This window comes from Pollicipes pollicipes, unplaced genomic scaffold, assembly GCF_011947565.3.
Source record: "Pollicipes pollicipes isolate AB1234 unplaced genomic scaffold, Ppol_2.1 Scaffold_4219;HRSCAF=4965_pilon_pilon_pilon, whole genome shotgun sequence".
NCBI lineage: Eukaryota > Metazoa > Arthropoda > Thecostraca > Pollicipedomorpha > Pollicipedidae > Pollicipes > Pollicipes pollicipes.
In genome coordinates this window covers 8,206,881-8,221,823 of record NW_023596448.1, presented here as the reverse complement: position 1 = coordinate 8,221,823, position 14,943 = coordinate 8,206,881, and positions in this window count along the sequence as shown.

Here is a 14,943-nt window from a genome sequence, read left to right as displayed (position 1 = left end):
GACCTTCCGGCCGGTCTGCCAGTTCGGCGCGTTTCGGTCCGTCCGTGTTCCTGAGACACCCCCTGCAGCCATCTCACTCGAGCTTTACGTTCCTGAGACCGTCCCTGCAGTCATCTCACTCAAACTCCGTGACCCCGAGACCGCCCCTGCAGCCATCTCACTCAAACTCCGTGACTCTGAGACCGCCCCTGCAGTCATCTCACTCAAACTCCGTGACGCTGAGACCGCCCCTGCAGCCATCTCACTCAAACTCCGTGACGCTGAAACCGCCCCTGCAGCCATCTCACTCAAACTCCGTGACGCTGAGACCACCCCTGCGGCCATCTCACTCATACTCCGTGACCCTGAGACCGCCCTGTTGTCAATCTCACTCAAACTCCGTGACGCTGAGAGCGCCCTGCAGCCATCTCACTCATACTCCGTGACCCTGAGACCGCCCCTGCAGTCATCTCACTCATACTCCGTGACCCTGAGACCGCCCCTGCAGCCATCTCACTCAAACTCCGTGTTCTTGAGACCGCCTCAGAAGCCACTTCAGTCAAACTCCAACGATGCCAATCCACAAGCAGGCATTACGTTTGAGCAGAGCGGGCCCGAGTCTGTTTTAATTAACGGTGATTATTTGGCGAGGGTGTGTTATTAATAGGATGACATTTCAACCGAATTCTCGTGATGCCTTTAATTACTAACTCACCGTCGAGCTGAACAAAGCCGGCGGGGGAGCCGACAATGTCATGCCGGCCTGCAAATTGACATGCCTATGAATAGGATAAAATACGGCCGAGAAATGCGGAGAATTATGGGCCGGAATTACAATTTACGTGGAAGTGGTATGCTGTATGCTGGACCGCATTCGAGCGTGACTGATCCAGCTGATTAAAGCTGGTTCGAAATGTTCTCAACAGGCAACGAAGGAGGCGCACGCGACCCGCAGCGAGGGGAAACCGCTGGCGAAAGCGACTTACATTTGTTGGAGCTGTATGCATACTGCACGCGGCCCGATGGGTTCACTGCAGACGCGAGGCTTTCAAACTGGAGACATGAAGTCATGTCGTAGTCTAGAAGTGTTCAATGCGCGGATGGACGGTGATGCAGGTGATGCAGGCCTTTATTTACCGCACACTGAGGCGGTGATGCAGGCCTCTATCCACCGCACACTGAGGCGGCGATACAGGCCTCTGTTCACCGCACACTGAGGCGGCGATGCAGGCCTCTGTTCACCGCACACTGAGGCGGTGATACAGGCCTCTGTTCACCGCACACTGAGGCGGTGATACAGGCCTCTGTTCACCGCACACTGAGGCGGTGATACAGGCCTCTGTTTACCGCACACTGAGGCGGTGATACAGGCCTCTGTTCACCGCACACTGAGGCGGTGATGCAGGCCTCTGTTTACCGCACACTGAGGCGGTGATACAGGCCTCTGTTCACCGCACACTGAGGCGGTGATGCAGGCCTCTGTTCACCGCACACTGAAGCGGTGACGCGGGCCTCTGTTCACCGCACACTGAAGCGATTTTACTCAACTCATGTCCCACCAATTTCAAACTTAGTCGGATAAAACCTCTGGTCCATCATCCGTGGCCAGAGCAGAACATGAGCGGTGAGGGACACCTGCTAACGCCTGCGCTCTGCAATCCATATCACACACAGCATGGTCGAGATGCGCATCGCCGCTCCGGGGCGCGTGCAATCGTGCGTCACGCTTTGCAGGACCGAGGCAGTGACCAAGCACCAGATGCACAACAGCTGGACACGGAGAATGATGCGTCCTCGGGGAGGGGGAGGGATCAGAATGGGGGTGAGGTGGGGAGTGTGTGTGTGGGGGGGGGGGGGGGTGATGTGGGCGGGCTCACCTGTTTGGTCATCTCGACGTTCAAGCCGTACGACATCTCGTAGTACTGAAAACAGAGGCCCGGGAGGGTCACTGCCAGCGCCAGCGGGCCCGGGCGCGACACGCGACGGTGAGCGAACGCCAACCCCCGCTGCACGTGTGAGCAGGTGACAAGTGAATGTGATATTTGAACGTGACACGTGACAAGCGACTGTACGTGAAGGTCCATCTCCGTTACACGTTCGAGCAAGTGACAAGTGAACGTGATAAGTGAGAATTACCTGCAAATAGACGTTGTCCTCCGTTATACGTGAGCGGACGCTTCTGTTCAATATTGATCCCAATTTTTCACGGCCACGAGAGACATGCAAAGCGAGGGAGCTAACAACACGCCAGGTCAGTTCAGACCAGTCAGGTCACGTTCCGGCCCCTTCGATTTTCAGCAGGCGTCATGTGGGACAATTTCCGTCCCCAAATTGGACGCAACGCCCAGCACGGAGATCCCTAGCAACATCTGATCTCTCATTTATGAGCTGTCTGAACTTCCGTGAACTTCCCCGCAGTGTGTCACATTTGTGCCTTTGTGCCATTAACGTGCATTTGGCCCCGCCCACAGCCCAGTGCCCAGCGCATATTACAAATGACCTTTACAAGGGATTTTGACTTGTTTCAGTAGACACACGATGAACTCCCAGGGTACATCGCAAAGGGACTTTGACAGCATGTTTGTATTCTGTACCTTGGAACTCGTTTTTTTTTAACATTACGGCACAAGATTGCCATCCTGTGCTGAAGTGCCCGCCTTACGCCAAGCAAAGACAACCTGCATAGAGCACATGCGCCTCTTTGCCCAGGTCCCGTCTGCTGTTGTTTTTGGCCCACAAAGCTGCTCATTGTCACTGAGAGTGTATTTCATCGGCCCAGCACAGCGGCGGGAGTGCTGGCTGCCGTGGTATGCTGCCACGTGTTCGGGCCGCCGCCAGAGACTAAAAGGGGTGAGGGGTCCATGGATCTCACGATGAGAGGGAGAAGGAGGAGAGAGAGAGAGAGAGAGAGAGAGAGAGAGAGAGAGAGAGAGAGAGAGAGAGAGAGAGAGAAAAAGACAAATCATCCCTTCTATCCAAAGGAAATAGGACGTTCGAAGTACAAACAGGACATGCAAAATACGCTTGTGGCACACACAAATAGTGTGTGTAGTATCTACGCTGCAAGAATAACCGACAGAGAAATATTGACTGTCTCGTCGTCTGCACAAGCACGGCCTGATGATGATCACAATCAACAGCACAAGCCGACAGCGATTAATACGCCCCAGAGAGCTTTCTAACTCAGCAACGATATGAATGAGGCATGCACGTCTTTCCGAATCAAAACAGGCCATCAAAGTAAGCTGGATGAGTGATATGACGGCAGCCATTCCCACAGATCAGCGTCTGGGTTCAATCCAGGGCATCACTCGGCCTCGCTTCTGCGTCAAAGCCTCCTCCGGTGGCCGGATCAGGTCCCCCCGGGGGTCAGTGTAGGGGGGGGGGGGGGCGAGATTTTTACTAACACGGAAGGCGATGTTGGCGAGCAGCTGACTCCGTGAGTGTTTGCGATACCATTGTCCTGGGTCGACGCCAGCGTGCATTCGAACACGCGTGCGACGTGGGTCACGGAACACACGAAGCAAGACGAAACGCACCTCAAATTTAGTAAATTTGTAGCATCTTGGCAGCCAAAAGGGTGTTTTTCTCAATGGTGCACCAGTCACCGAAATGCCTTCGACACCTGGATCTCAGAGACCGCTGACAATGCTTCTCAAATATATTTGTATGCGTATTATATCAAACAATGCATACAAATCTGAGGGAAATGGCTGCTTTCAACATACTTGCAATTCATCTATCACGACAGGAATCTTCAACAGCACCACATGCATATTGCTTGCCGACAACACGTGCTTAGATTGCGCCTGCCTTAGTTGTCGCCTATGTTAGCGGCTGGTACACGGCGCGCGTGTCTGGAGCGCGAGACGCCTGTCAGCACGATTGATCACGCAGCGACGCGGTCGGCATCAGGGCTTCCCCACTGCGCCCCCCCTCCCTTCCTTGGAGCCCTCGGAACACCCCACAACGACGACACGCGAACAAACACTTACCATCACGTAATGGCGCTGGATTTCGATTTTCTCGCTGGCAAGCTTCTCGCATTCCAGCTTGAGGCTGCGGAAAGAGGATGCAATCAGTTCAAACGCGGACTAGACTCAACAAAGGCGTTTGACTGACAGGGGCGCCCATTACCGAGATGGGATCGCCGGTGGTAGCTCACAATGAATGAAATCACCGCCTTGCGTGCGCGCGGCGCCGTCTCTTCACAATGGAGGTGCCCGACGGGCGGCCTCGCGCGGCTCACACAAAGATCAATGAAATGGCGGGCTGTGTGGGTGTTGCCAATTAAAACCAGAGTGTCGCGCGCGACGGTCAAACGCAGCTCTGCCACGGGGAGACAGCTCGCCGGCACTTTCGAAGCGGTCCGAGCACAACGCGGCGTGGTGTGCTGAAGGCGGGTGGGTATCGGGCAGAGCGTCCGTGTTCGTCGCGTGCTCGTCATGTTCGCGTATGCCACGCTGGTGGCGCCACTGGAACGCGTTGGTGCAGCCCAACCAACGCCGTTATTCTCCCATTCGCTTTACAGGCGAGGAAAGCCTACTCAGCGTGAGGGGGAGATGGGGAAGATTGCGCAATTTTGACGAGGGTTGACGAGGGAGGGATGCGGGACAAAACTTTGCACATACAGGGAAAAATAGTTAATCAGGGCCTCTCAAGGCTGTCCGCGCAATTGATTTAGAGGGGAAGATGGAGGGGCAGACGGCAGTGGGAGGGGAGACTGAACCCCTGTCGGAAGAGAAATAGTAAACCGATGACGAAATTAATCATTAGGATGGGCCGAGTAGAGGAAGGGAGAGGGTGCAAAAGTAATTGCGCAAATGTGATAAAGGGAATGGTGACTGTGGCTGGTTTGGGCAATTCTTTAACTGGAGGGTGCCAATAAATCGATTGCTCACAAATCTTCTACCCCTCGAGCATGGACTGCCGAAGTTATCAAGGAATTGGTTAGGTGGGATGGCCTATTGTAAAAGGCCCATCACACCACAAAACCAAGGCATATGGCCGCCGTGCGGTTACCACCGGCACAACCGTAGACCCCATCTTTAACCCGCGATATAACTGAAAATACAATAATGGGAGGCCCGATGAGGCTGATAGAAACATTTATGGTCATCTAACATCTGAATGGAACAAGGATTCACTCGCACATATTCAATTCACCTTATCGTTCGCGCTCGACTGCCTTTCTTTCCATGACGGAGGGGACCTGTTCAAAGGAGCACCAAAATGGTGGACGCACTTCATGAATATCTCGCCTCAATCGCACTACCCATCTTCCCATTATGTCTGGGTGGTATTCGACTTCCATTCTCCTATCCAAGATTCCTCAGAAAAGTCAACGTCCCTTCGGACCTGAGTTGGCCACAGAATTCTTCAGCTTAATCTGGATCTTATCCTACGCCGCAAGAAAAACGGCCCCCGGTCATCTGGCATTCGCCGCGCTCCTCCCTCTGTTTTTCCGTCTCTGGCGGCGGGCGAGCCTTCACCCACTCGCCGGAAAACAGCAGCCGCCGCCCGCGCGCGCCATCAGCACCATCTGGCGGCGAACTTGTCGGCTCCATTGGGCGCCGTCGGTCGGGAGCCCCGGCGCCGCTTCGCTGCTTCCGCCCTATTATTGACACGGGCAGAGCTAATCCGCGTCGGCAAACACACGGCCATTGCGCCACCCTGCTTCCCGGCCCGTCCATCACCGGCCGAAATAGCGGCCGGCAGGTTCGTGTTTGGCGAGCGGGCAGCGCGCCGTGCCTGTACCCAGTCATTTGTCCTCTGCCTTGCATGACGCCCATCTCTGTATCGTCTCCCCGCGTGGGGGCCCTCGCAGCCGCTGGGAGTCCCCAGAGCGGAAGGACACGGAAGCGGATGGGTGACGGGGATTGGCGGCCTAGCCTCCCCCCCCCCCCCTCCCATTCCCAAGGGGTGGAGTTCGGCGCACAGCCGTTGTGATCACGCGCCAGTGCGCTTAATCCGACGCACGTGCGCGCCGCCATTGCCGCGGCAAATCTGGCGTGGGTAACTTTAGCCGGCCATTACGACGGCAGCCGTGCCGCCGGGCCCGTCCTCCGCGCTCTCAATTATTCACAACAATGGTGACGACAATAGCGTGCCGGCTCGGCTGCAATCATTTGCGCCGTAAACAAATTATCCTGCCGCTGTAATTTTCATGCTGCCCGCCCCTCCCGGCGCGGGTCCCTAGGGGTGTGGGTGCGTGCCGTGCCCGTCGCTTCCCACGCGCTCAATTAATACTGAGGTCCGTCCTCGGTTAACCCTTGGACGCGGTCGACGCGTCGGACGCGCGGAGCGCGTGGTCGATGAAAAACGCCGCGCGCGGTGTCGGCGGCGGCGGCGGCGGCGGCGGCGGCGGGGGAGGGGAGCGCCAATGAGATGCGGCGGCCGGAAGAGGGAGCCGCGGTCGATACCGAGGTGCTCAGATGCCGGAAAATCATCGCCGACCGACAGGCCGTGTCGTTATCGGGAGCGGCGGCGGCGCGGCCGGCCGTGAACGATGAGACCTTCCCCTCCCCGCCGCGCCCGGCGGCGGCGGAACGAGAGCTCGAGGGCCCTCGGCAGGGCCACCCTGGGGAGGGCCCGACGAGCGCACCGGAGACGAACGAGCTCTGGGCGGCGCGCGAGCGGACGCCGCCGAAGCTCGAACGAGAGAGAGCTTCTCGGCTTCGAGCCGAGGCGAAGCGCGAAAGTGAGACTGGGGCAGGGCTAGCAGGGGACTGCACGGACTGGGAAAGGGCTAGCAGGGGACCAAACGGACTGGGGAAGGGTTGGCAGAGACTGCACGGACGGGGGACAGGGTCAGCAGGGACTGCACGGACTGGAGGAGGGCCAGCAGGGACTGCACGGACTGAAGAAGGCTAGCAGGGGACTGCACGGACAGAGGAAGGCTGGCAGGGGACTGCACGGATTGGAGGAAGCCGGATCGAGCCCGCCTGATGACGGACCAGGAGACAGTACGTGCCACCTCGTGTATTGGACCCAACACCAGCCCGACACGACCGGATTGATGCTCGCCGTCACTCGTCAGACGGCAGAGCGCAGCGGGGCGGGGGAGCCCGGCGCTCGGGAGCTCGGGCGCTCGGGAGCTCGGGAGCTCGAGCGCTCGGGAGCTCGGGAGCTCGGGCGCTCGGGAGCTCGGGAGCTCAGGAGCTCGACCGCTCGGGAGCTCGGGCGTTCGGGCGCTCGGGAGCTCGGGAGCTCGGGCGCTCGGGAGCTCGAGCGCTCGGGCGCTCGGGAGCTCGGGAGCTCGGGCGCTCGGGAGCTCGAGCGCTCGGGCGCTCGGGGAGCTCGGGAGCTCGGGCGCTTCGGGAGCTCGAGCGCTCGGGCGCTCGGAAGCTCGGGAGCTCGAGCGCTCGGGCGCTCGGGAGCTCGGGCGCGCCCCGCCGACTCTGCGAATGACAGCCGGGCCCGGCCGGGCCGAGCGGGCTCTCAAGAGCCGTGCAGCTCAGCACAGCTCCGGGAGGGGGGGGGGGGGGGGGATACAGTCGGAGGAGTCTCGCGCGGCGGCGGCCGCTCGGGGTGTGGCGGGGCCGGGCGGGCCGGCCGCGGCGGCCGCGGCAGGCGCAGCCGCCCCGACTGCGCGTAATGGGCGCCGAACTTTCCGATGAGTTCGGGCGGGAGGGAGGCGGCTGTTCCGGTCCGCGGTGGTGGGCCGGGCGGTCGGCTCAGGCGCTGAATGGCAGAGGTGGCGGCTGGTGCTTGATAAGTTCTCGGTGGGATGTTAAAACCGTTAAGTGTCATCCCTCTCGCAGGCAATATGTGTGGTCGACTTTGACAAGTGGTGAGCCATGCTTGAATGCTCTATTCGTGGCAATACGTGTTAAAAGGACGTGGGTTCGAAGCATAATACATGCGCATCTAATGCAAATAAGCACGAATGACTCGAAGCTTAACATCAAGCCGTGTTACTCCGGCAGCGCGCGGGCGTAGTTAGGTGCATTTCACACAGATTGAGTCAGGTCCACTCTGCCGCCTGATGCCATCCATGCGTGCGAACACCACACCCCAAAACAGCCCAACTGGCCCTCTAGAGTTTGGGTCCGAGTCAGGGGGCCGCCGGCCCAGCGACGGTTACTGGTCAAGCACCTGTCAGAGCGCGACTGCACCCCGCTCCCGGGCGTCAGCCGGGGCTCGCATCAATAGCAGCCGGCCCCGCCCATAGCGCCATTGACGGCTGCTCGCGCCGCTCGGGCTGCGCGCGGCCTGTGTATTGGGCCACCGCCAGCTCCGCACTCCCAACAAAAGCAAACGATGGGGTCGGCCGAACAAAGCCGGGGGGCTGGCGATACCCTGCGACGGCCGTCGGCACGAACAGCAATTAATCAGGAGCCGCGCGGCGTCCGTTTCTTTTCTGCCGCCGACCGCATGAATACAGCCCGTCCGCCGCGCCTGTCCCCCGCCCCAGCGCAGGGGCGTTGACAGGAACAACGACGGGGGGAAGGGGGGGGGGGGGGGGGGAGGCAGCGTCGGGGCGTCGCTGTTTGCGCCGAACGTGCGGGTGAATTCTGATTTTAGTGAAATCAGAAATGACCAATGCCTGCTTCCTTTCAGTCCCCGGTGCGCGTTGCCACTACGCATGGATTCCCGCAATCTGCAAGTGCTAGTGACACGCGCGCCAATAACGCAACCGCGACGCTGCAGAAGCGGCAGCCGAAACCTAAGCATCTAAACGCTGGTGAAGCTGGCAGCCCTCTCCCCAACCGACCAATCACGGAGGAGTACCGGCAGACAGGCAGGCAGGCAGCGGCAGCCGGCCTGCCTGCAAAACGCACGCCCGTGGTTTATTCAGCGCAAATATGGCTCTCAAATATTGACGGTATTGACGGACGGACTCGGTTACACGGGCCGCTCATAGCTGAGCAGGCCTGGCGACGCGGGCCAGCGGGAGACACAGCGGGCGGACACAGGGGCGACACAGCGGGCGACACAGCGGGCGGCCACAGGGGCGATACAGCGGGCGACACAGCGGGAGGCCACAGGGGCCATACAGCGGGCGACACAGCGGATGGCCGCAGGGACGACACAGCGGGCAGCCATAGAGGCGACACAGCGGGTGGCAACAGGGGCGACACAGTGGATAGCCGCAGGGGCGACACAGCGGGCAGCCACTGAGGCAACACAGTGGACGGCCGCAGGGGCGACACAGCGGGTATCCACAGAGGCGACACAGAGGGTGGCCACAGGGACGACACAGTGGACGGCCGCAGGGGCGACACAGAGGGCGGTGACAGGGGCGACACAGCGGGCGGCCACAGGGACGACAGGCTGGAGTCACCACATGCAAACTCATATTCGCGCTTTGCTGTGACTTTCCACTTATTTCCACAAAAGGCACAACTAGATGCCTTTTTGCAAATCACAACACTATTTAATTGCCCCTCCCCCTAATCCGGAGACTGTCACCCAAAGGAGCGTTCTGAATCTGCCCTTGTCCGTGGCCCTTGTACAGTCCTGACTCTGCCCCTGACTGTGGTTCCGGCCCAGTTCTGGATCTACTCTTGCCCGTGGCCCCCTGCCCAGAGCTGTCGTCAGTTCCACCTGTTCCGGAATCCACCGACTCATCCCGCCTCGACCGCACCCCTCCCCTTGCCCTCGACAGGAGGGCCGTCCTTATGCCGCCTGACCCGGGCGGCCACAGCTGGGACGCCGCAGCAGGCGGCGACGGCGGTGCATCTCGCCCCGACGGTGGTGGCGGCGGCCGGGCAGGCATCAGTGGCGGCGGCCGGGCAGGCCTCAGCGGCGGCCGGGCAGGCCTCAGTGGCGGCGGCCGGGCAGGCCTCAGAGGCGGCCGGGCAGGCCTCAGCGGCGGCCGGGCAGGCCACAGTGGCGGCAGCCGGGCAGGTCTCAGTGGTGGCGACCGGTGAGGGGCCTCAGTGGCGGCGGCCGGTGTGGGCCTCAGTGGCGGCGGCCGGGCAGGCCTCAGTGACGGCCGGTGTGGGGCCGGGGCAGGACAGGCGGTGGTTTATCGCTGATGGCCGCGTGGGACTGCCGTTTGGTCCGAGGCTGTGCAGACTGGGTGGAACAGCTTAGAGAAGGCCTTGTTTACCATGACTGTGGTAGAAAAGAGTATTCAGATACAGAAGGAAAAATAGCGACTATGGTCGGTTATTGCGGTTCAGCAGAAGGCAGTAGATCGCAGGGAACGGAACGTTTATGATGGGGACGTTCTGTCCCATCATGGATGATAGAACAGAACCTTCGGAGATGATGGGGATAACTGACTAACCACAGTAGCTTCTTGGGTCACGTGGCGCCTACACGTTATCAGTTTGCCGGTCAGTTTGATCCCGACAAGGTGTGAGATATATTTCTCCACACTCAAAGCAACAAACGACCAAGCCACGCCCCTCCCCTACCCCTCCCACCAGCCCAGGGCGGTAGCCAATAGCCGCCCTGTGCCAGACGCCTCCGGGAAGTCTGCGTTGTCGAGTGCACGTTTTCCCCGCGATTAACGGACCCCGCCGGGCGCCGGGACAGACGCTGCTAACCCACAGCTCGAGCGACGGACGCGGCGCGCGGGCGGCACCCCCCGCGGCGGTCTCGCGCAGGTATGCCGGGGGGCAGGCACGACGGGTGGTGACGCGGCGCGCGGGCGGCACCCCCCGGCAGTCCTCGCGCAGGTATGCCGGGGGCAGGAAACGGCGGGTGGTGTGTGACGCAGCGCGCAGCGCACGCCGGCGGCGCCTCACAGACCAAGTTGGTCAAACAACAGCGTCCTGTCGCCGCTTAGGTCAATCGTGACGATAATATACGCGGTCGATACGGCGGCTGTCGCCCGCCGCCTCCGGTCGACGGTAATTAGTGACGTAATCAGCTGCGTGCGCACGCGCGTGCACGTGCTATGGCGAACATTAGCCCATGCGGCGCGTGCGGCGGCACGTGCGTGGTCGGATGTGTGTGCCCGGCGACTACAGTGGGGGAGCGGTCGGCTCCATTGATGAGCTGGTCGCGAGACGGCTCGCTTCAATGAGCGCTGGTCCCGGGGCGGCTCGCTTCGACGAGCGCTGGTCCCGAGGCGGCTCGCTTCGATGAGCGCTGGTATCTCGTGCGGCCAACCACGAGCCAATTAATGACGCTCGGGGGAAGGGGGAGGGGAGGGATACCCTCTCGGCTGCCAGAAGCGAGCAGCTGTCTGCATTCGGCGCAGTATCGCAGCGATCAAGCAGAACTGAAGCGTTCAGCTGCTGGGTCGCGTTGCCTGAGAGAGCTTCACTTGGTCGTCTGGCGCTGGAGGGTCCGGCCGGCCGGCGGGGGACCCACGCCGTCTGAGAGCCGGCCGTAGGTTCGCCACTCGGGTCAGGCTAGTCACTCAGCATCGGTGGGATCAGATGCAAACAATGTCAGAGTTTTGTCCGCGCCGACAACAACTTGCATGTTGGTGATGTGGCCGCAGAGTGACCGGTTTGACTCCCAGTGTAAAATTCACAATTTTTTCTCTTTCTAAAATCCTTCAGAACAGGTCGCCACATTCACCATGCATCAAAGCCTCAAAAGCATGCTTTCAATTATTTCACCTGCTGAAATGGCATGAATCCTTAAAAGATTTAGTACACTGGCCAAGAGCCCGAAATCACCATCAGTTTAAGTATCCTCCGACCTTTCATTGAGTCTAAACTAATAGCCAAACACCGGTTACTGGTGGGATCTCTTTGTTCAAGTCTTCCCTCAAAACAGCAACTGAATTGCGTTTAAAATTGTTCATCACACTCTGTTGTGAAACATGTTCAGCACGTTGTTCAAAATTTGTTGAAAATGACTCGGTGTTCGACTTCGGTGGAAGTCGACAAGATCTTTCCCCAATGCCATTCCTCTTCTCAACATTCCAGCTCGAAGTAGCCTCACTAACAGCTGTTTTCTACAGCAGCAAGTTATCTGCAGTTTCGCCTCTTTGCAAAGGGGCAAGTGATGTCTTTAAACAGTGATCGGATGCATTATAAATGTCCAGCAGTTATCAATTGTTCGCTAATTTAGCCCTTCCTCATGCAGTATACTGTTTTCCCTATTCACGCGCTTATTCAGTGCTTTAGTCGTGACTGGCATTGCTTACAATGCTCAGCTTATTTGGCCCGACGAGATATGTGAAGTTTTGACTAATTGGCCCGCCGCGCCGCACTTTGCTGCCTCCTTCCTTTATGGCTTGCTGTCAGTTTCAGACCATTCGCCCTGAAAAAAAAAATACGCTCTACAAGTGTAACTTGTGAAACTCCTTAGCGACGGCATAAACTTGATCGTTTGAATGATATATCCATAATTTCCAACATCTGTAGCACGTTAAAGTGCACGGTATTCATTCAATAAATGTGTTATAAAGAAATACGAAATCGTTTGCCCGTTTGGTTGCCTGGCCGACAACCAAACTGGTTTACACCACTTTTCGCTTGACCGAGTCCCTCGTCTGCGATGGACATCACGACCTGCATTAGGCGAGCCCGTGAGGCGGTCAAGCGACGGCAAAACGGGCACTAGTGCACCGCATCGCACGACAATGTGCCAGTCATTCGAGGGTTTCCCACCGCGCCGGCCGCGCCGGCAGTGAAGTGCAGTTCCGCCCGCGGACATACCGCGGCCTCGCAATTATCAGCATCGTGCACTTTCCCGGCGTGCGAGTAGCGCTACATGATAAAGCAGCACTTGTCCGTCGACCTGTTGAAAGCGCGCGCCGGCGTCAACACCCATTTGCCGTCCCATTGTGGCGGCGGGCGGTCGTAGTGGGCGTGGGCGGCGCTCCACGAGCCGCCGACACGCCAGCTGACAGCGTCCACTCACTTGTGGTACTGCGCCTGCAGGAACGAGAACTCCTCCTTGATGCGGTCGCACGAGTCCGACACAGGGAACTTGAACGGCTGGCCGGGCTGGCCGGGCGCCTGCAAAGGTCGGCAGAGGTCACGACCCCCGCCCTGCCCCGAGCCGCCGCGGCGGGTCGGTCGGAGGGACGGCGAAGCCTCTCATCGGCCGCCGACGACCGGGCGGGGGGGGGGGGGAGAGGGGAGGGGGGCTATCATTGAGTGCGTCACCGACCAAGCGGCAGACCTGTTAAGCCCCGGCGGCTTTCTGAAAGGGTACTCGAGAGTGACTGGTGGGGGGGGGGGGGGGCGGGGCAAGGGGGAGGCTTGAGGACATTGTTCGGAGGAAGTTTGTCCGAGTAAGATATGACGGCATATGCACTCGAAGAGCAGGTGATGAAATCCACCCAGCCTCGCTTTGTTTGGCTCTCGTGACCCGGATGTCACACGAGTCTGCTATCGGCGGGCCTCTTCAGCTTCTTCAACATATGTACACTCAAAGGTCACGACAGCGTCGTTTTCCAACACTCTCCGAGGGAGGCCGGCCCTGTCAGGCCATCACTCCCCATCGTCGCCCCTTCACGACCTTTCTCGCTGCCGCACGCTCTCGCCTGGCGCACACACCGGCAAAAGGATGCGACGCAGATACAGGCGCAGCTGTCCCAGCCTGTCTGTCTGGAGGAGGAAGCGAAGCAAAGGGGTGGGGAGACGAAACCCCAGCAGTGCGGCTCGACCCCCTCCCCTCCCCACCTGCCACTGCGGCACCAGGTCAAGCCCCGCAGGCGTCCAGCCGAGGTCATCTGTTGGCCACCGTTAGTCGGCTTCCCGCGGAGCCACAGACAGCTCGGCAGACGAATCGATCCGAGTGCGTGGGTAACCCGGTGGATCTGGACCGACCAGCCGGAGCGGATACGCTGAGCGGCCCAATGGATCTGGAGCGGCCAGGCGGAACGGGCCCACTGAGTGACCCGATGGATCTGGATCGACCAGCCGGAGTGGGTCCCGTCCGCATGGGAACCTCAGGTCCAAATCTGCTGCTTGCTGGTTTGAGCCATTCCCGTTGAAAGAGTCCTTACTCGACAACAACGATTGTAGTCGGACCCACAACCATACTCCGATCTTAGCATGATCTAAATCATATCAAAGGACATGAATGTGACCACTGGGGGCGGGGACTGGGGGCGGGAACTTGGGGCGGACATGTCCAGCAATTTTTACAAGATGGGATTTTGCTGCCTCCAATTTCGCCCGTAAAAGACGTCTTCTTATGACCTTCACCTTTGCTTTGAAATTCATAAAGCATCAGTATCCTTTCGCCACTAGACGCAAATTGGTATCAACCGCCCTTGGATACGCGGTTGGGTGTCGGGCAGGGAGGCCGTAATAGAAATCAAATGTCAAATCAGATTGCAAGCCAGCTATATGGCTTGCGAGTAACATGGCAAGCGGGTATCCCAGCCTCCAGCACAGGAAAACACGACGGGGAGGAAACTGGTCAATGACGCACATTCATGATCTTGATCAATCGCCCAGCTGCGTAAATGAGACAAGGTTTTACCCCTGCAGCGTGCCATATCGCAGTCAAGTCGAAAGACCTTTGCGGCTTGGATCTGCCGTTCTGCGCCTTTGACCGCAGCGATCCCGTTCAGATGACAGACGCGGTAACCGTGAACAGTAATGGCCTGCGGGTCTGCATGAAACCTAATTACTGCGGCGATTACGAACAAGCAAGCGGCGCAAGTCATGCTATCAACACCCGACGGGCATCAGCAAGAAATGGGGCATTCGTTATGCATGGTGCTTAGCCCACGCCTGGAAAGGCTGGTCTGCCTTAATGAGACCTCTTTGCGTCTTGCATGTTGTTAGCTCATGAATAGCTACCGCAGGGCACGCCACGATGAAGCGCGCGAGACCTCCATGACCTTACAAACCAGTGCTGCCTCTGATAACCGAGGCGGCCAGCGCCACAGAAAAAAGCAGTGAGTCACGATGAATAATACGGCGCAAGCTCGCACGCCCTTGTGGTCTCGGAACATCTGCCCGCCGCGCGTCGTCAGGGGCGGATGCAGCATCCACAGAAGGGGAGGCGTAAGGGCGACCGAACTGTGGGCGGGGTGCAGGTGATCGCCGTGCTTCGTTCGGAGGCGTGCATGTGGCCATGCCCCCCCCC